Here is a 22,214-nt window from a genome sequence, read left to right on the forward strand (position 1 = left end):
TGGTAGTTGTGAAGACCGGGGAGAAGCAGAGGATAGTCAGACCATCAATAGGTACACGCAGCTCGATGCGTACCCTCTCCCCCGCATATCCAACATGGTCAATCGGATTGGACAGTATAAGGTCTTTTCCACCGTGGACCTCAAGTCCGCATACCACCAGCTCCCCATCCGCCCGAGTGACCGCTAGTACACGGCCTTCGAGGCAGACGGGCGGCTCTACCATTTTTTAAGGGTCCCATTTGGCATCACGAACGGAGTCTCGGTCTTCCGACGGGAGATGGACGAATGGTTGACCAGCACGGTTTGCGGGCCACGTTCCCATACCGCGACAATGTCACCATCTGCGGACATGACCAGCAGGACCACGACGCCAACCTCCGCAAATTTCTCCAGACCGCTAACGCCCTGAATCTCACCTATAACGAGGAAAAATGCGTTTTTAGCACCAACCGTCTGGCCATCCTGGGATATGTAGTGCGCAATGGAGTGATAGGCCCCGACCCCGAACGCATGCGCCCCCTTATGGAATTTTCCCTCCCCTACTGCTCCAAAGCCCTGAAATGCTGCCTGGGCTTCTTTTCGTATTACGCCCAGTGGGTTCCCCAGTACGCAGACAAGACCCGCCCGTTAATCCAGTCCACTACCTTCCCCCTGTCGACAGAGGCCCGCCAGGCCTTCATCCGCATCAAAGCGGATATCGCAAAGGCCACGATGCACACAATCGACGAGTCCCTCCCCTTCCAAGTCGAGAGCGACGCATCCGATGTAGCTCTGGCGACCACTCTCAGCCAAGCGGGCAGACCCGTGGCCTTTTTCTCCCGGACCCTCCACGTCTCAGAAATCCGCCACTCCTCAGTGGAAAAGGAAGCCCAAGCCATAGTGGAAGCTGTGTGACATTGGAGACATTACCTGGCCGGCAGGAGATTCACTCTCCTCACTGACCAACGGTCGGTAGCCTTTATGTTCGATAATGCACAGCGGGGAAAAATCAAGAATGACAAGATCTTGAGGTGGAGGATTGAGCTCTCCACCTATAACTATGAGATCTTGTATCGTCCCGGATGGCTGAACGAGCCGTCCGATGCCCTATCCCGCGGCACATGTGCCAACGCATAAGTAGACAGGCTCCAAGCCCTCCACGAGGACCTCTGCCACCCAGGGGTCACTCAATTCTACCATTTTGTGAAGTCCCGCAACCTCCCCAACTCTGTTGAGGAGGTCCGTACAGCCACCAGGAACTGCCAAATCTGCGCAAAGTGTAAACCGCACTTTTTCAGGCCAGATAGAGTGCACCTGATAAAGGCTTCCCATCCCTTTGAACACCTGAGTTTGGATTTCAAAGGCTCCCTCCCGTCCACCGACCGCAATGCATACTTCCTAAACGTGGTGGACGAGTACTCCCGTTTCCCCTTCGCCATCCCCTGCCCAAACATGACAGCGGCCACAGTCATTAAAGCCCTCGGCACCATCTTTACAATGTTCGGTTTCCCCGCGTACATCCATAGCGACAGGGGGTCCTCCTTCATGAGCGACGAGCTGCGTCAGTTCCTGCTCAGCAAGGGCATTGCCTCGAGCAGGATGACCAGCTACAACCCCCGGGGGAATGGTCAGGTAGAGAGTGAGAACGGTACGGTCTGGAAGACCGTCCTACTGGCCCTACGGTCCAGAAATCTCCCAGTTTCCCGGTGGCAGGAAGTCCTCCCGGATGCCCTCCACTCCATCCGGTCGCTGCTGTGTACCACCATTAACCAAACGCCCCACGAGCGCCTCCTTGCCTTCCCTAGGAAGTCCTCTTCCGGAACGTCGCTGCCGACTTGGCTGGCAGCCCCAGGACCCATCTTGCTCCGAAAGCATGTGCGGGCGCACAAATCGGACCCGTTGGTCGAGAGGGTTCACCTTCTCCACGCAAACCCTCAGTACGCCTACGTGGCATACCCCAACGGCCGACAGGACACGGTCTACCTGCGGGACCTGGCGCCGGCCAGAAACACACACACACTCCCAACACCAATCACCCCTTTCCTCCCACCGGCGCACCCCACGACCGCTCCCTTCCCGGGTGGATCGGTCCTCCTCCCGTGCCCGCCCAGGAGTAAAGAAACAGGGCCGAACAGCGCAACGCTCCCAAAGACGACAGTGCCCGAGCCAGCACCTGCACCACCACCGGGGCTGAGGCGATCGACAAGGACGACCAGGGCACCCGCTCGACTCGTGGAACCTGCGTGAAAGAAAACCTGTAAATAATTCTGACAAAACCTGTACATAGTTAACTGTTGAGCTAAATGCATAGCCACTGTACGAAATTAGTCCCAGGACCAGCCTTGTAAACCCCTACCACCATGCGAACCACCACCCTGCCGGGTTCTTTTTTAACAAGGGGTGAATGTGGCGGTATGTATTAGGGGTAGTACGGTACCTGTGAAGCCGAGAGGCTATTGGCTGACAGGTCCCGGGTCCTGGTTGGATCTGTCGCCTGCTGGTTCCGCCCAGAAGGCGGAGTATAAGAGCTTGGGTTCTCCCAGCAGCCGCATTCTGTAACTGAGCTGCTGGGGAACAAGTCTTGCTTAATAAAGCATCAATTGACTTCATCACTTCTCGACTTGAGTGAGTAATTGTTGCGCTACAGGACAGTAATATGGTAAAGATTACTGGCCAAAGAAAGCTGGAAGACCTCGCTCCTGGAATCTACCCGGCTCCCCATGCCTCGTGGGTTCCAACGCGATCTCGCGAGACGTTGCGAATGTAAATCCCACCCATTGTGGGCGAGACCACCTTTTGGCAAATCTGCATATTAGAGCGAGACACCTAGCCTCACTTTAATGTGCAGATTCCTGAGGTACCTAAGGCTTTGGGATTCATCCCCTTTGCCTCAGAGAACTTGGGTAAGTGCTGTTCAGCATTGGGCCCCACAAACAGGAACCAGAGGGAGCGACACTTGTCTCCCAGGGAATAGGAGGCCCCCAGCTGTGTGTCCTTTGTCTGTGCAGGATGATGGCCTGGCACTGCAGGTGCCATTTGGGCACCTTGGCAGTGCCAACCTGGCATCCTGGTCATGCCACCTGGGCACCTTGGAAGTGCAGGGTTGGCACCAAAGTGGTGGTGCCAAGCTGGCATTTTTTGTGCATGTGTGATTGGGCCAGGGGTGCCCAGCATGGGTGTTGGGAGGAGTGATGGGACCGTCCTATAGTGCGTTTGGTCTGGGGGGGATTTTGGGGATAGTTTTGGGGTGTCAGAGATTTAAAAATGGCATCCTGAACTCTCACTAGACTGGGGACTTCTGGCTAGAGGAACAACTCACTCCACTAAATGGAGCTATGTGCGGCCTCAGCCGTACGTTCCCGTTTCAGGTCCCTAATGCAACGCAAGTCACGTTGAAGCCATTTGTTTCGCAGCACTGCGAGCGCCGGGAAACAAGTGGTTAAACGCGCTCACTTGGGCACTTTGTTCTCTTTTGGGAGAATTATGCTCTTAGTTAATTTTTTAGGTACTGGGAAGTTTCTCGCTAGTCAAGCCCACACTGAAAATTATTTTGGGTATTGGGAAGCTGAACTCACAGGCCGGACCGGTTCCTCAGAGACCGGGCCACCATTTTGAAAGGGTGCTAGATCTCCCCCACACCACCCACCAATGGGCGATGCCACCCTCCATACACATGAGCATTACCCAACAACCCCCCACCCCCACAAGTGATGACACCCCGCTATGGGTTCACTGATGGCCCGCCTTTTCAGGCCTTCACACACCCCCTTTTGGGCCCTCCTCTTTCTGGACCCCAACTCTTCACCACCCTAATCTTTCGGAAGCCCAATCTGCACCCCCCCCCATTCTTCATACCCCCCTCATCCCTCCTTTCATGAGCTTGCCTGCTCTCAGGTCCTGATCCTTGGCAGTGCCTCCCAGGCACCTGGGCACCATGGCACTGCCACCCTGGTGCTCTGGCAGTGCTCCTGTCAGCCTGGCAATGCCAAGGTGCTCTGGTGCCAGGGGAGAGCTAGCGTCACCTTGCCCTGTCGCTGACCACCTAGGGGCCTCCAAAGGCCTGGGAGATCTCACAGGCGCCGCTCTGCCTGAACCACGTTTGCATGGACTAGTACTAAACAATGCCCAGATGGGGTCTCCCTGGGAGAAGCTGGTAGATGCCAGAAGCTGGTTAGATCCAGCGTCAACTCAGTTAAGTGGGTTTTTAAACCCACTTGGCTGGGCAAGACTGGGTCTCGCCCACTGTGGGTAGGACCTAGATCATGATGCCTTATGAGATCTGGTTAATCTCACGAGGCCTACTGGCCGTCGGGAAACCCGTGGTGAGGTGGGGGGGGGGGGGGGGGGGGGTGACGACACTCTCCCGGCATCTACTGGCAATGTCGCGCCCCCGTTTGGGTGGGACGCAGCTGGTAGATTGTGCCCATAATGTTAGAAAGCATGCATAGATAAAGGAAATGGACTAACTCACACTGTTCACACTATTGGAGTCAGCCGGGGCAGCACTGTAGCATTGTGGATAGCACAATTGCTTCACAGCTCCAGGGTCCCAAGTTCGATTCTGGCTTGGGTCATTGTCTGTGCAGAGTCTGCACATCCTCCCCGTATCTGCGTGGGTTTCCTCCGGGTGCTCCGGTTTCCTCCCACAGTCCAAAGATGTGTAGGTTAGGTGGATTGGCCATGATAAATTGCCCTTAGTGTCCAAAATTGCCCTTAGTGTTGGGTGGGGTTACTGGGTTATGGGGATCGGGTGGAGGTGTTGACCTTGGGTGCTCTTTCCAAGAGCCGTTGATGTCTCGATGGGCCGAATAGCCTCCTTCTGCACTGTAAATTCTATGTTAATGTATGTATATTCTGATACTGAGATCGTGACTGGCCTACAGTCATACTTAATGGCCTGGATTCTCCGACCTAGTGCCAGGTCGGAGAATCCCCTGGGGGACTCGAGAATCATGCCCCGCCGCCGACCTCCTACTCTACGGCGCAGTTTTACGCGCACCCGCGGGATTCCTGCCGCGCTGGTCGGGGGCCATTGACAGCAACCCCCCTGGTGATTCTCCGGGCTCCGATGGGGTGAGTGGCCGACGGATTTGGCCGAGTCCCACTGGCGTGGATTACTCACCTCCCACACGGAGGGGCCTGGAAGGTATGTGTGCGGGGGCCGTCCTGAAGGGAGGGTGTGGGGGGATCGGACCCCGGGGGCCCCCATGGTGGCCTGGTCTGTGATCGGGACCTACCGATCAGCAGGTGGGCTGGTTCCTGGGGGCCTACATTACTCCGTGCTGGGCCCCTGTAGGGCTCTGCCATATTTTCCGGGCATGTGCGGAAATACGCCGGCCGTTCCGCGCATGCGCAAACTCGCGTGGGCTGTTCGGCGCCGGCTGGAGCTGTGGGAACCACTCCGGCGGCAACCCAGCCCCTAGAAAGGTGATACTTCCTCACTTTCGGGGGCCATTGGCGCTGGAGTTATTGGCGCCGGTTTTCACACCGGCGTGGGGACATAGCCCCATTATTGGAGAATCCCGCCCAATGTATCCTCCTTTGTCCCATTTCCCTTAACATTTTGTTAACAAAACTCTGTGAACCTCAGATTTAAATTTAACAGTTCACCCAGCAACATTTGTTGTTAACGGGAAAAAGCTCAGAATTTCTTCTACCCTTTATGTGTGGAAGTGTTTCTGAACTTACCGCCTGAAAGCTCAGGCTCTGTCCCCCAGTTCTAGATTGCTCAAGCAACAGAAATAGTGTTGACGCCGAAGTAAATACCGGAGTGGTGTACGCCGGGGTCAACGGGCCTCCTGACCCAGCCCTTCAGTGGCCCTCAGGGGGCCAGCATGGGGCCGGAGTTCTGCACGTTGCTCCGGTGCCAAAATGCGTCCCTGCACTGCCGCGCGGGTCCGCGCCTGCACGCGACGGCCATCTCCGTGCCGGCACATGCACGTGGTGCCGTCTCTGCTCCGGCATCGCGAAACATGGCGGAGACCTACAGCGGGCCCGTGCGGAAGGAGGTAGGCCCCCTCCAGATCGTGGGCGCCAGCCGATCGGTAGCCCCCCCCGATCGCGGACCTGGGCACCGTGGAGGCCCATCCTGGACTCAGATTCCCCCGCCCCCCCCCCCCCCACCAGAAAGGCCACCGCGGCCGCAGGTCCGAACACCCGGCGGGTAGTTTTAGGTTGGAACCACGCCGGCGGGACTTGGCGGGAATTTGTCCGGAGAATTGACGTGGGGGCCTCTTTCAGCGGCCCCCAACTAGCGTCGCCTCGACCATGCAGGCGCGATTGGTGCCGATTCTCCGGTCGCCGGAGAATCATGTCCCGGCGTCGGAGCGACGGGGCGGGAATTTCCCGTGTCACCGGCGATTCTCTGACCCGGCGTGGTCTCGGAGAATCCCGGCCAGTTTCTCTCTGTTTATTCTATCTGGTCCCTTAGTATTTTGAAAATATCAAATTACCCCATAATCTTCTAAATTCCATGTAATGCAACCGTGATTCAAATCCACAATTTTATACTTGAATGCATGTTTGTATATGGTTGAAGGGATCATCATGGAATAGATTGTGAACCCTCATATGTGAAACACACGTTTTATGGGCCAGGGTTTAGAGAACCCCAAAGTGTATCATGGAGTTCACCTGACCCACAACTTTTAATAGATTGTGGTATGGGGAGCACACGACCCACTGCTGCAGGGGAGAGGATAAAGGCAGCACCAGGCTCGAGGCCTTCACTTACCTTCCGGGAGCAGCGAGAAGCGGACCTGCGTGGAACAGTGCTGCAGGGGAGAGGATAAAGGCAGTGCCAGGCTCGAGGCCTTCACTTACCTTCCGGGAGCAGAGAGGAGCGGACCTGCGAGGGACAGTGCTGCAGGGGAGAGGATCAAGGCAGCGCCAGGCTCGAGGCCTTCACTTACCTTCCGGGAGCAGAGAGGAGCGAACCTGTGCGGGACACTGCGCTGCAGGTAGGACAGCTGCAAAATTGAAAAGAAACCCGTAAAATGACATAACAGGAGACTGTGACCTGATTGGCTGAAAGGCAGACTGGGCTACATTTGAATATTTGTGGAGTTACTGGTTTTAATTTGATTCAGATTACTGATTTTAAATTGATTTGAATTACTATTTCTTAAATTTTAAATCTCACTTAAATAACTATTTTGGGTTGATTTAAATTGCTATTTTTAAGTTGATTTAAATTACTTTTTAAATTTTAATTAAATAACTATTTAATTTGTTGTAAGATCAAGCAAGATAAATACTCAGGGATAAAGCTAATTAAATAGTTCACCGGGATTGGATTTAATCTGACACAAAAACATCTTAAGTTTAATTTTAAAGGTTTAACTTAAAGGAAAAATCTTGGCAGGACAACTCCAAGGCGTGGTCTGCTCCTCTTGCTCCATGTGGCAGGCTGGGGACTGTTCCAGTCCCCAGGGTCAGCATGTGTGCAGTCAGTGTCTCCAGTTACAGCTCCTGGAAGCTCGAGTTTCAGAGCTGGAGCGGCGGCTGGAGACACTGTGGAGCATTCGCGAGTCGGTGAGTATCGTGGATAGCACATATAGCGAGGTGGTCACACCGCAGGCTCAGACTTTGCAGGCAGGAAGGGAATGGGTGACCACCAGACAGAGCAAGAGAGTGAGGCAAGTAGTGCAGGAATCTCCTGTGGCCATTCCCCTGCAGAACAGACATACCGCTTTGGATACTGTTGAGGGGAACAGCCTCTCAGGGAAAAACAGCAACCGCAAACGCGTGGCACCACGGTTAGTTCTGTTGCAGAGGGGAGGGGTGATAAGTGTAACAGTGTAATAGCTATAGGGGATTCAATTGTAAGGGGAATAGACAGGCGTTTCTGTGGCCGCAAACAAGACTCCAGGATGGTATGTTGCCTCCCTGGTGCTAGGGTCAAGGATGTCTCGGAGCGGGTACAAGACATTCTGGAGGGGGAGGGTGAACAGCCAGTGGTCGTGGTACACATCAGTACAAACGATATAGGTAAAAAATGGATGAGGTCCTAAAAGCAGAATACAGGGAGCTAGGACGGAAGTTAAGAAATCGGACCTCGAAGGTAGTGATCTCAGGATTACTGTCGGTGACATGTGCTAGTCAGAGTAGAAATGACAGGATGAATACGTGGCTGAAGGGATGGTGTCAGGGGCAGTGTTTCAGATTCCTGGGGCAATGGGACCGGTTCTGGGGGAGGTGGGACCTGTACAAACTGGACGGGTTACACCTGGGCAGGACTGGAACCGATGTCCTAGGGGACCTATTTGTCCTATTTGCTCGAGTGGTTGGGGAGTGTTTAAATTAATGTGGCAGGGGATGGGAAACGATGCAGGAAGTCAGATGGTAGTAAAACAAGGGCAGAAACAAAAGGCAGTAAGGGGGAAAGTGTAAGGCAGAGAAGCCACAGTCAAAAATCAAAAAGGGCGACAGTACAAGGTACAGTGACTGAGGGGAGCTCAGTGAATAGGTCCAGTAATGCTAAAAGGAATAAAACAGGAAGTAAAAACATAAATGGTAAGCGACGCGGCAGTTGTTACATGAAGATATGGGTTCAACGACAAGAAAAATTAGGAGAAAGGTTAAGAGGAAAAATAACTTAGGAGAGGTTACTGTTCAAGGTGTTAAGATTCAAAACAAAGGTATAAAAGCCAACATAAGTGTACTTTACCGGGACGCTCGTAGTATTCGGAATAAGGTAAATGAGTTGATGGCGCAAATCATCGTGAATGACTATGATTTAGTGGCCATTACTGAAACATGGTTAAAGGATGGTCACGACTGGGAGTTAAATATCCAAGGGTATCAAACTATTCGGAAGGACAGAGTGGATGGTAAGGGAGGTGGTGTAGCTCTGTTATTTAAGGATGACATCCGGGCAATAGTAAGGGAGGACATCGGTGCTATGGAGGATAAGGTTGAATCCATTTGAGTGGAAATCAGGAATAGTAAGGCAAAAAAGTCACTGATAGGAGTAGTCTATAGGCCACCAAATCGTAACATTATGGTGGGGCAGGCAATAAACAAAGAAATAAGTGATGCATGTAGAAATGGTACAGCAGTTATCATGGGGAATTTTAATCTAAATGTCGATTGGTTTAACCAGGTCGGTCAAGGGAGCCTTGAGGAGGAGTGTATAGAATGTATCCGCGATAGTTTCCTAGAACAGTATGTAATGGAACCTACGAGGGAACAAGCGGTCTTAGATCTGGTCCTGTGTAATGAGACAGGATTGATTAATGATCTCATAGTTAGGAATCCTCTCGGAAGGAGCGATCATAATATGGTGGAATTTAACATACAGATGGAGGGTGAGAAGGTAAAATCAAACACTAGTGTTTTGTGCTTAAACAAAGGAGATTACAATGGGATGAGAGAAGAGCTAGCTAAGGTAGACTGGGAGGAAAGACTTTCTGGTGAAACAGTTGAGGAACAGTGGAGAACCTTCCAAGCGATTTTTCACAGTGCTCAGCAAAGGTTTATACCAACAAAAAGGAAGGACGGTAGAAAGAGGGAAAATCGACCGTGGATATCTAAGGAAATAAGGGAGAGTATCAAATTGAAGGAAAAGGCATACAAAGTGGCAAAGATTAGTGGGAGACTAGAGGACTGGGAAATCTTTAGGGGGCAACAGAAAGCTATTAAAAAAGCTTTAAAGAAGAGTAAGATACATTATGAGAGTAAACTTGCTCAGAATATATAAACAGATAGTAAAAGTTTCTACAAATATATAAAACAAAAAGGAGTGGCTAAGGTAAATATTGGTCCTTTAGAGGATGAGAAGGGAGATTTAATAATGGGAGATGAGGAAATGGCTGAGGAACTGAACAGGTTTTTTGGGTCGGTCTTCACAGTGGAAGACACAAATAACATGCCAGTGACTGATGGAAATGAGGCTATGACAGGTGAGGACCTTGAGATGATTGTTATCGTTATGGATGTAGTGATGGGTAAGCAAATGGGGCTAAAGGTAGACAAGTCTCCTGGCCCTGATGGAATGCATCCCAGAGTGCTAAAAGCGATGGCTAGGGAAATTGAAAATGCACTAGTGATAATTTACCAGAACTCACTAGACTCTGGGGTGGTCCCGGCGGATTGGAAATTAGCAAACATGACACCACTGTTTAAAAAAGGAGGTAGGCAGAAAGCGGGTAATTATAGACCAGTTAGCTTAACGTCGGTAGTAGGGAAGAGGCTGGAGTCTATCATCAAGGAAAAAATAGCGAGGCCTCTGGATGGAAATTGTCCCATTGGGCAGACGCAGCATGGGTTCATAATGGGCAGTTCGTGCCTAACTAATTTAGTGAAATTTTTTGAGGGTATTACCAGTGTGGTAGATAATGGGGAGCCAATGGATGTGGTATATCTGGATTTCCAGAAAGCTTTTGACAAGGTGCCACGCAAAAGATTGCTATATAAGATAAAGATGCATGCCATTAAGGGTAAAGTAGTAGCACGATAGAGGATTGGCTAATTAATAAAAAGAAAAGAGTGGGGATTAATGGGTGTTTCTCTGGTTGGCAATCAGTAGCTAATGGTGTCCCTCAGGGTTCAGTGTTAGGCCCACAAGTGTTCACAATTTATATAGGTGATTTGGAGTTGGGGACCAAGTGCAATGTGTCCAAGTTTGCAGACGGCACGAAGATGAGTGGTAAAGCAAAAAGTGCAGATGATACCGGAAGTCTGCAGAGGGATTTGGATAGGTTAAGTGAATGGGCTAGGGTCTGGCAGATGAAATACAATGTTGACAAATGTGAGGTTATCCATTTTGGTGGGAATAATAGCAAAAGGGATTATTATTTAAATGATAAAATATTAAAAATGCCGCTGTGCAGAGAGACCTGGGTGTGCTAGTGCATGAGTCGCAAAAAGTTGGTTTACAGGTGCAACAGGTGATTAAGAAGGCAAATGGAATTTTGTCCTTCATTGCTAGAGGGATAGAGTTTAAGACTAGGGAGGTGATGCTGCAATTGTATAAGGTGTTAGTGAGGCCACACCTGGAGTATTGTGTTCAGTTTTGGTCTCCTTACCTGAGAAAGGACGTACTGGCACTGGAGGGTGTGCAGAGGAGATTCACCAGGTTAATCCCAGAGCTGAAGGGACTGGGACTGTACTCATTGGAATTTAGAAGATGCCCCGTGGTGATCTTATAGAAACGTACAAAACTATGAAGGGAATAGATAGGATAGATGCAGGCAGGTTGTTTCCACTGGCGGGTGAAAGCAGAGCTAGGGGGCATAGCCTCAAAATAAGGGGAAGTAGATGTAGGACTGAGCTTAGGATGAACCTGTTCACCCAAAGGGTTGTGAATCTATGGAATTCCTTGCCCAGTGAAGCAGTAGAGGCTCCTTCATTAAATGTTTTTAAGATAAAAATAGATAGTTTGTTGAAGAATAAAGGGATTAAGGATGATGGTGTTCGGGCCGGAAAGATCAGCCATGATCTCATTGAATGGCGGAGCAGGCTCGAGGGTCCAGCTGGCCTACTCCTGCTCCTAGTTCTTATGTTCCACAGGTGTGGTACAGCAGAAATCGAAAATTATTTTTTAAAGCAAAACAGTGTTTGTTCTTTGAACTCAAGTTAACCTTTTAAAAACATACAGTGAACATTGTAGCAACTGATGTGTTAGGCAGGTCGGTTCGATGTGGACTGCACTTGATGCAGCGATGCGAGAAACAGACCTCGAACACTGTAGAAGATCCAACACGGTTTTATTGAACGATAGAACTAACAGACATATTTAACTGTGGGTCGACACTATACTGAACTGACTGGAGACCTTGTACTAGCCTGACCAGACTTACTAGTTACCGCGTGGTGTTTATATTGTGCTAGCTCGTGGACTCTGACTGTCTCAGTGGCTGGGTCCAGAGAGAGCGGGAAACCTAGTGCCCTCTGGCTTTATAGTGGTGGTGTCCTATCTGGTGATTGGCTGCACTGTGTTGTGTGCTTACTGGTCATCCTGTGTGCCAATCACTGCCTGTCTGCACTTCATTATATACATGGGTGGATATTATGACATCTCGTCCCCCTTTTTAAAAAAAAATACTGAGGTGTGAATGCTTATAAATATATATATATATATATATATATGTGTGTGCCTGACTATATACAGAAAGATGTCTAAACAAACGTACATACATAGGAAGGTTGCGATATTGCAGATACATGGCAAACGAAACGATATTTACAGAGGTCCCATTGATGAAGTCACAAAAATGTACAAAAGCTCAGTCTATAGATTTAGTCTTTGTGGTGGCCAACAAATTCTTGTTGATCGCCGCAGAGGCGGATTAGGAGCCTCTTGGCTCCTAATGAGCCATGAGCGCTTACATGAGCGCTTGGAGAGGCGGGATCGCTGTCATCGCGGTGGGCGTGTGAACCGGCAGGATTGCTGGTAGATCGGTGGCCTCGTGGTCGGGTACGTCCGGAGGAGGCATCACAGGCGGCGGGGCACGCCGGTCAGGTAGTGGGCATGGAAATCTTCACAGTGCCCATCTGTTGCGCCGTAGCAGGGATCGCTGGCTGCTGAGCGGTGGAGCAGATCTGCAGAGGGCTGCGTAGTGGCCAGGCTTGCCACACTGTAGACACCAGAGTCCTTTTCCGGACATTGCCGCTTTAAGTGGGCGGAGCCACAATTCGGACATGTCATGACCAACGTCAGCGCGTTCCGTGCGCCATCGCGCACGCACAGTGCACAGTGCGGTCAGTCGACGTACGTACCTGCGCGGTCGGGTTGTCGGCCTCGTCGTCCACTCGGTCGCGGCGCGCATGCGTGTGTAACGGCCACTCTCCTCGATGCTCAGGCCCTCCATTTATGCAATGGCCTGCACCCGTTCTGCCTCATGGGAGGCCAGCTTTGCAGTTTCTGCCGCCCTGATGTGGGAGTAACGATTCTTAGCCTGCTCATGGACAACGCACGTCTCGATAGCGTCAGAGAGGGTCAACTGTTTGACTTTCAGGAGCTGCTGCCGAAGGGAGTCAGAGTGGACCCCGAAAACGATCTGACCCCGGATCATGGAATCAGCCGTCGAGTCATAATTACACAACTGTGCTAGGATGCGGAGATGGGTGACGAAGGATTGAAAAGATTCATCCTTACCCTGAAGCCTCTGCTGGAAAAAGTACCGTTCAAAGCTCTCATTCACCTCAATGTCGCAGTGGCTGTCAAACTTCAGCAGGACTATTTCCAATTTTGTTTTGTCTTCGCCGTTGCGAGCGTCAGGGAGTTGTAGATGTGGATGGTGTGGTCCCCCGCGGATCTTCCTGGCATCCGATGCTGCTTCGAAGTCGGAGGCCTCGATGTACCAGAGCAACATTTGCTTGAAAAGCTTCCAAATTGCGCCGAGGGTACCAGAGATGCGGAGCTGTGGAGGAGGCTGGATGTCTTCCATGTCACCGGATGGCTGCTTGCTGATCAATGCTGATTCACTCGAGGTAGGTCCATCAATTTTCAGTATCACTTGGTGGTACCATGATGTGTTAGGCAGGTCGGTTCGGTGTGGACTGCACTTGATGCAGCGATGCGAGAAACAGACCTCTAACACTGTAGAAGATCCAACACGGTTTTATTGAATGATAGAACTAACATACAAATTTAACTGTGAGTCGATACTATACTGAACTGACTGGAGACCTTGTACTAGCCTGACCAGACTTACTAGCTGCCGCATGGTGTTTGCACTGTGCTAGCTCGTGGACTTTGACTGTCTCAGTGGCTGGGTCCAGAGAGAGCGGAAAACCTAGTGCCCTCTGGCTTTATAGTGGTGGTGTCCTGTCTGGTGATTGGCTGCACTGTGCTGTGTGCTGACTGGTCATCCTGTGTGCCAATCACTTCATTATATTCATGCGTGGATATTATGACAGCAACCATCAATTCAAATACAACCCCCAAAGAATACAACACTAAGTAATCCTTAATCAATTCCCAAACAACACCCAGAAGACAAAATACTCTTTTAACACAGAGATCAGGTTTAAATTCTCTAATGAGAGCAGTTATTACTTTAAAATCACCCAAATGAACACTCTTTAGCTTGTAGAGAGATCCATGCACATCTGCTGGCTTTCACTGCAGCTCTTCTCTCTGAAAACGAAACTAAAACCTCACTCTATAGCAGCCTGCTCAAAAACAAAAGTAAAGCAGACAGACAGCCCATCTCCACCCACTCTCTGACATCACTACAATAATAAACACCCATTTCTTAAAGGTACACCCACTACAGTTATTCTATAAAAAACACCCATTTCTTAAAGGTGCTCTCACATGCCACCCCCCACCCCCCAAAAAACCTATCAACTTCAAGATGGTTTCATTTTTCACCTTTTCACTATCCTTTAAGAAATGCACTCAGTAAATATACTTTTTCATTTCAAAAAACAACACACGCAAACAGGTATAATAATATAGTCCATTTTTTTTTTCTTCTTCCTCCAACTGAAATCCTTCTCGATTGACAGTCTCTTTGAACAAGAAGGTCTCTGCACGATCCGTCCATTTCTCTACGCCTCGGCATTTCTCTTTAAAGTCAGATACTTTAGTTCAATCTGATCACAGAGTCCCTTGTAATTCTCTAATACAGGAGCATTGGTTATCACAGCTTTCAGGCAATCAAATGCCTGTTGAAACTCCACTGTCCATTGACATTTTTGACGTTTCTTCAGCAAGTCCATCAGTGGAGCAACAACGCTACAAAAACTTTTCACAAATGTTCGATCAAATCCACTGATGCCAAGAAATCACATTATTTCCCTTCGTGATGATGGTATTGGAAACTCCTCAATTACTGTTGTCTTCACATCCTGTGTGACCATTCGACCCTGTCCATTTGTATGGCCAAGGAAAGTGACTTGGGCTTTCCCAAATTTAATTTCGGCTAGGTATATCACCAAACCCGCCTCCTAGAGTCAATTGAATAACTCCATCAGATGTTTTAAATGTTCTTTCCATGTCTGGCTGAAAATTACCAGATTATCAATGTATACCGCACAATTGGGTAATCCTGAAACAACTTTGTTAGTTAACCATTGAAATGGGGCTGGGGTGATTTTCATGCTAAATGGCATAACTTTGAATTGGTATATACCATCTGGAGTCACAAAAGCTGAAATCTCCTTCGCCCTTTCGGATAAAGGTACCTGCCAGTAACCTTTAAGCAAATCCAGTTTGGAAATAAAAGCTGATTGTCCCACTTTCTCAATGCAATCCTCCAAACTTGGGATAGGATAAGAGTCCGTTCTTGTAACTGCATTAACCTTTCTATAGTTCACACACAACCGTTGGGTACCATCTGGTTTAGGTACCATCACTATGGGTGAGCTCCATTTGCTGCAACCCACTTCAATTATGCCATTTTTAAGAATACTCTCAATCTCTTTGTTAACCTGTGCCAATTTTAAAGGGTTAAGTCAGTATGAATGTTGTTTGATTGGAACAGAATTTCCCACATCTACATCATGTATAGCCATTTTAGTACTTCCCAATTTATCTCTACAAACTTGCCCACGTGATATCAATGACTCTTTAAGGTCAGTCCGTTTTTCCTCTGGAAGGAAACTCAACAATTTATCCCAATTTTTAAGAACAGCCTCATTTTCCAATTTAATTTGAGATATGTCAAATTCACAGTCATCTGAATTTGATTCGTCACTTTGAATTAGAATCATTAAAACCTCCTTCTTTTTCTCTCCTTCCCTTTCAAAGTACCTTTTAAGCATATTCACATGACACATTTGGTGAGTTTTCCTTCTACCTGGCGTTCTTACCACATAATTCACCTCACTTAATTTCCTTTCAATCTGATGAAGTTCACAAACCTTGCTTTTAAAGCTTCACCGACCTCTGGTAACAATACTAAAACTTTATCTTCACTGGCAAAACTACGAACTTTGGATTGCTTGTCCGCGACCCGTTTCATCACATTTTGTGCACCTTTTAAATGTTGTCTAGCCAATTCACCTGCTCCATTTAATCGTTCCCTAAAATTTGACACGTAATCCAATAATGTAATTTCCGATTTCTCACTCACCAATTTTTCCATCATCAATTTAAGTGGTCCTCTTACCTCATGACCAAAAAATAGTTCAAAAGGACTGAATTTGGTTGACTCATTAGGTGCATCCCTAATTTCAAACAGTATGAATGGAATTCCTTTATCCCAATCCTCTGGATAATCTTGACAATAAGCCCCCAACATTTTCTTTAATGTCTAATGCCACCTTTCTAACGCTCCCTGCGATTTTGGATGATACGCAGTTGATTTCAATTGTTTTATTCCTAAGCTATCCATAACTTCTTTGAATAACCTTGAGGTAACATTTGATCCTTGATCCGATTGTATTTCTGTGGGTAGTCCATATCTAGTGAAGAATTTAAGTAACTCCTCCACAATCTTTTTAGCTATAATATTACGTACTGGAATGGCCTCTGGAAACCTAGTAGACAGATCCATGATTGTCAAAAGTTATTGATTCCCACTTTTCGTTTTAGGAAGTGGTCCTATGCAATCAATTAGGAGCCTTGTAAAAGGTTCCCCAAATGCTGGAATGGGTATTAAGGGCACTGGTTTTATCACTGCTTGAGGTTTCTCTATCACTTGACATGTGTGACATGATTGACAAAATTTAACTACATCTTTATGTAGTCCACGCCAACAAAAATGTTTCTGGATTTTAGCTTGAGTTTTCTTTATTCCCAAATGACCTCCCACTGGTTCCTCATGCGCAACTCGCAACAACTCCTTTCTATACCCTACCGGCAATACTAAGGGCAGCACGGTAGCATTGTGGATAGCACAATTGCTTCACAGCTCCAGAGTCCCAGGTTCGATTCCGGCTTGGGTCACTGTCTGTGCGGAGTCTGCACATCCTCTCCGTGTGTGTGTGGGTTTCCTCCGGGTGCTCCGGTTTCCTCCCACAGTCCAAAGATGTGCAGGTTAGCTGGATTGGCCATGATAAATTGCCCTTAGTGTCTAAAATTGCCCTTAGTGTTGGGTGGGGTTGCTGGGTTCTGGGGATAGGGTGGAGGTGCTGACCTTGGGTAGGGTGCTCTTTCCAAGAGCCGGTGCAGACTCGATGGGCCGAATGGCCTCCTTCTGCACTGTAAATTCAATGATAATCTATGATTGATGAACTTCTGCCCATTTTTCATCCACCTGAATATGTAAAGGTCTCCATTTCCTCATCAAGACATCACTTATACCTAATAACACTCTGGTATCCACTCAGATTCCTCTTTTGTATATGCTTTCGGATACATCCGTTTTATTTCTATATCTTTCTGTTGTAACTCCACCAATTTTCCTGAACTAAAAATATCCGCCTCATCCTCCACCTGTTCTTGATCTTTTTCAACCATCTGATCAAAAATCGTTTCTGATAATTGCACTTCAACTTCATCTTCACTCTTTGATTTCTCCTCTTGCCTTAACCTGTGACTTTGCGACCTTGTTACTACACAATCCGGAAAAAAATCCCAGGATACTCGTCCTTCAACACTTCAATTGTCTGATTTTCCATTGGCTTATCAACCACAGTAGGCATCATTCCCACCTACGATCCAGCTATATCATTACCCAAGATAAACTGTATTCCTGGACAAGATAGTTTCTCTATTACTCCTACTACCACTTCACCACTCTTCACTGGACTGTCCAACCTTATCTTATATAATGGAACACTACCCCTCTTACCCTGAATTCCACATATTACCACCTTTTCTGGCAACATTCTTCCCAAACTACATAACTCCTCATCTTTTACCATTAAAGATTGACTAGCTCCAGTATCTCTTAAAATTGTGACTTCTTTACTCGCTCCCCTGATACACATGAGTAAACTTTACCTACACAAGTAAATTATTTAAAGACATCTGGCACCTTCTTATCAATCACCTCTTGATCAGGCTGTACAATCTTTTGCACCTCCTTCGCTTCACTTGGGCTTTCCTTTACCACTTTAACAAACCCCACTGTCTTATCCTGTTTTACCATATCAGCCTTCCCAGTGCTTTTCTTCAACCACCAACGCTGTGACTTTACATGGCCTAGTTCATTACAGTGAAAACATTTGAAACTTTTCATGTCTCTTCCACCCTCCTGGATTTCTTTTTGAGCCTGAAGTACACTCCCCTTATTATCTCCCATCAGATCACCTTGACATTTACCATTTGAGTATTTCTCATGTCCCCAGTTTCTATCACTCACAGGCTGAAATTGATGTCGGAAACCAAGCTTTGATTTATGGACTAATTCATAATCATCTGCCATTTCTGCTGCTAACCTCACAGTTTTAACCCTCTGCTCTTCCACATGAGTTATCACTACATCAGGAATTTAATTTTTAAACTCCTCCAAAAGCATAATTTCTCTGAGAGCTTCATACGTTTGGTCTATTTTCAAAGCCCTTATCCACCAATCAAAATTACTCTGTTTGAGCCATTCAAACTCCATGTATGTTTGATCAAATTCTTTCCTTAAATTTCTAAACCTTTGTCTGTAGGCATCTGGCACTAGTTCATATGCACCTAAGATGGATTTTTTCACCTCCTCATACGTCCCAGATACCTCCTCCGGTTGTGATGCAAACACTTCACTAGCCCTACCTACCAGCTTTGTTTGAATCAGTAATACCCACATGTGCTGTGGCCATTTCATTTGTTAGCTACCTTCTCAAATGAAATGAAAAAGACTTCTACCTCCTTCTCATCAAACCTTGGCATTGCTTGGACAGATTTAAATAGATCCCCACCACGCCTTCGAGTATGACGCTCTTTCTCACTATCCTCATCACTATCATCCAACTGTACGTTTCCCTTTACGTCTGCCAATTTTAACTGACTGTCATGTTTCATGGCCATTTTCTGAAGTTCAAACAACACACTCCCCACTTAAACTAGAATACCACACCTGAAAAGCAACCACAATATGCTCACCCCTCACTGTCTTTAAGTTCACTAAGCCAATCCAATAAATAGACTTTTATCCCCCTCGAGCCCCCAATTTTTTATGGACCAGGGTTTAGAGAACCCCAAAGTGTATCATGGAGTTCACCTGACCCACGACCTTTAATAGATTGTGGTATGGGGGGCACACGGCCCACTCTACAGGTGTGGTACTGCAAAACAGTTGGCGGGATTCTTCCATTCGGCGGCAGAGTGTCCACGCCGTCGGAAACGCCATCACGTTTCATGACGGCATGAACGGGCCACTGGGAGTACCGATTCTGGCCCCTTTTGGGGGCCAGCACGGCGCTGGAGCGGTTCATGCCATTCCAACCTCCCATCCCAGCATGAACTGTGTGCCGTGCCAACCGGCGCATGCGCTGTGGCCTCCCTCAACGTGCCGGCCCTGACGCAACATGGCGCGGGAGTTCAGGTGCCGGCGCGTAAGAAAATAGGCCCGAGGAGCGAGAGGCCTGCCCGCCAATCAGTGGGCCCCGATTGAGGGCCAGGTCCCATCGGAGGCACCTCCCGGGGTCGGAGCCCCCCTCCCCTCCCCACCCCACAGTCCGCCTCCCGACCCTGCATGCAGAGTTCCCGCCGGCTGCGACCTGTTGTGGACCGGGCCGCAGAATCTGCAGCCCGGCCACGTAGAGCGGCCCATGACCATCGCCGCGCCAAACGCGCCAGCGCCAATGGTGCCGATTTTCCGCTCTGCCGCATGCCGGCGTCGGGGCAGCATGTTGCAGTTGCGGGGAGTCTCTGGCCTAGCGCGGGGCTGGGAGAATCCCGCCCATTGTTTATTCTAATGAACTCAAGTTAACCTTTTCAGAACATACAGTGAACATCTTAGCAACAATCAATTCAAATACAACCCCCAAAGAATACAACACTAAGTAATCCTTAATAAATTCCCAAACAACATCCAGAAGACAAAAGACCCTTTTGACACAGAGTTCAGGTTTAAATTCTCTAATGAGAACAGTTATCCCTTTGAAATCACCCAAATGAACACGCTTTAGCTTGTAGAGAGATCCATGCACATCTGCTGGCTTTCACTGCAGCTCTTCTCTGAAAACTAAACTAAAACCTCACTCTATAGCAGCGTGCTCGAAAACGAAAGAAAACCAGAGAGACAGCCCAGCTCCACCCACTCTCTGACGTCACTGCAGTAATAAATCCATTTCTTAAAGGTACACCCACTACAGTTATTCTATTAAAAACACCCATTTCTTAAAGGTACTCTCACACAACACCCAACTGACAGGAGTTATGAAATCATGGAGAAATAAAATGCTTAATTTTCTCAGGACAAAACATCCCTTGTTCTGGTAAATCACAAAAAGAAAAATAATAAGACTGATGTATTATAAAATAATCTGATTCTGAGAAGCTAAGGCTGAAAGATTTTGGGCTAGATTCTCCAATAATGGGGCTATATCCCCATGCCAGTGTATAATGCTGGCGTTTCACTCTGGACTTTACTTAAAAAAGTCCTGAGTGATTCTCCCATCTGCAGGGGGCAAGCAGGGCCCCGAGTGGTTATCGCAGCTCTGGCTGCGGATACGGGGCCCTGCGCTTCCGGTCGGGAGTCCGCGTAAGCGCACGATGGCGGCCTGCAGCCAGAGCTGCGGGACGCACGCCGGGGCCCTGCTAGCCCCCATGAAGACGGAGAATCATCCCGGACTTTCTTGGAAAATGTCCTGAGTGATTGTCGTCCATTTTCTGGCGGGCATGGGGACTTGGTCCCCAGAAGGGAGAATCCCGCCCATGGTCTCTCTCAGTGATAGACGGATTAGATGCTGTGTAAATCAAATTGCTTGAGCCATTTGTATCAAGGTGAGACCTATTGAAATTGGCTAGTGTATCTCCTACTGATTTACAGTCAATTTTTAATTTTTTCAAAAATATTTTAATTCAAATTTTTTACAATTTTAATACAAAACCTACAGAAGCACAGAATAATAATTAAACATTAAGATTCCCCTCCCCCACCCCTATCTTTCCTTACAACAGTAAAACTTAGTTCTTAACCCTCCCTCCCCACCCACCCTTCTCCCCCTCTCAAAAGCTAACAGTAACCAGCTCTTTAAAACACAAAATAAATGGCCGACACCTTCCACTGACCCTCTCACGGGAACTTTCCCGAGGTATTGGCTCCAACCCAATGTTCAGTCTTGCCAACATCGTCTCAAGAAAGGACCTCCAGAAGTCCGCCAGCTTTGAGCATATCACAAGGCTAAATCGCTGGCTTTTAAAGCAGACCATGGCAGGCCAACAGAGCGGGTTCAATTCCCGTACCAGCCTCCCCGAACAGGCGCCGGAATGTGGCGACTAGGGGCTTTCCACAGTAACTTCATTGAAGCCTACTTGTGACAATAAGCAATTTTCATTTCATTTCATTTTCAACATGTGCGCATGATGCACCGCGCCTCCCAAACATTGATCACATCCAACAACCACCCCTTCAAAAAATTTTATTCAATATACCAGACAATCCCCTCAACTGCTTTTAAATTTCTAATGAGGGAACTCTCTTATTGGCGATTTTTCGCATATTCGTAAAGCCAATGTCATTCAAAGGAATGTGGAATTATCTGCATTTTTTGGTGAGTGGCTTATTCAGCCACAAAATGGAAATATCCTTTTGTAGTCTCTTAAAGATAAAGTAAAAAACAACATTAAAATAGACCAACACAGGGACATATATGCTACCATCACAATTTTGTCTTCACTTAATAGCATCTGAATTATTCAAGAAAGTTGACAAGCAAATCTTTGAGCTTAGCTTAATGTTACAGTCCTCTTCTGGCTCAAAGTGGTGCTGCAGTTCCCATTTGTCAATCATTGATATCGTGGCCATGTTGCTCAGTGGGGAAAAAGGCAACAAACTGACTCAGCTGAAGTTAAATAATGGGGATGACAAAGGGTCGTCTGGACTCGAAACGTTTGCTCTTTTCTCTCCTTACAGATGCTGCCAGGCGTGCTGAGATTTTCCAGAATTTTCTCTTTTGACAACACCTTGGCTTCCAATAAACCTCCCAGCATCAAAGAGATCTGAATCTCGTCCCAGGTCAAAGTGTGCCAATGGCAAATTTTCATGACCCCTATTCCTGATAGTATGGTCAGAGGGGCAGGATATGTTCCGAATTGGATGAACTGTGAGCATTCACCTCGCCCAATAGAATGCCATTCACACTGGTATCGGTCAATGTTAATATATCTCCGTTGGGGGTCAGGCTTTCTGTTTTTTTACTGTATCTGTCTGATCTACAGGTTTAGGTAGCTGGACATCTACAGA

The sequence above is a fragment of the Scyliorhinus torazame genome, chromosome 4, assembly GCF_047496885.1.
Source record: "Scyliorhinus torazame isolate Kashiwa2021f chromosome 4, sScyTor2.1, whole genome shotgun sequence".
NCBI lineage: Eukaryota > Metazoa > Chordata > Chondrichthyes > Carcharhiniformes > Scyliorhinidae > Scyliorhinus > Scyliorhinus torazame.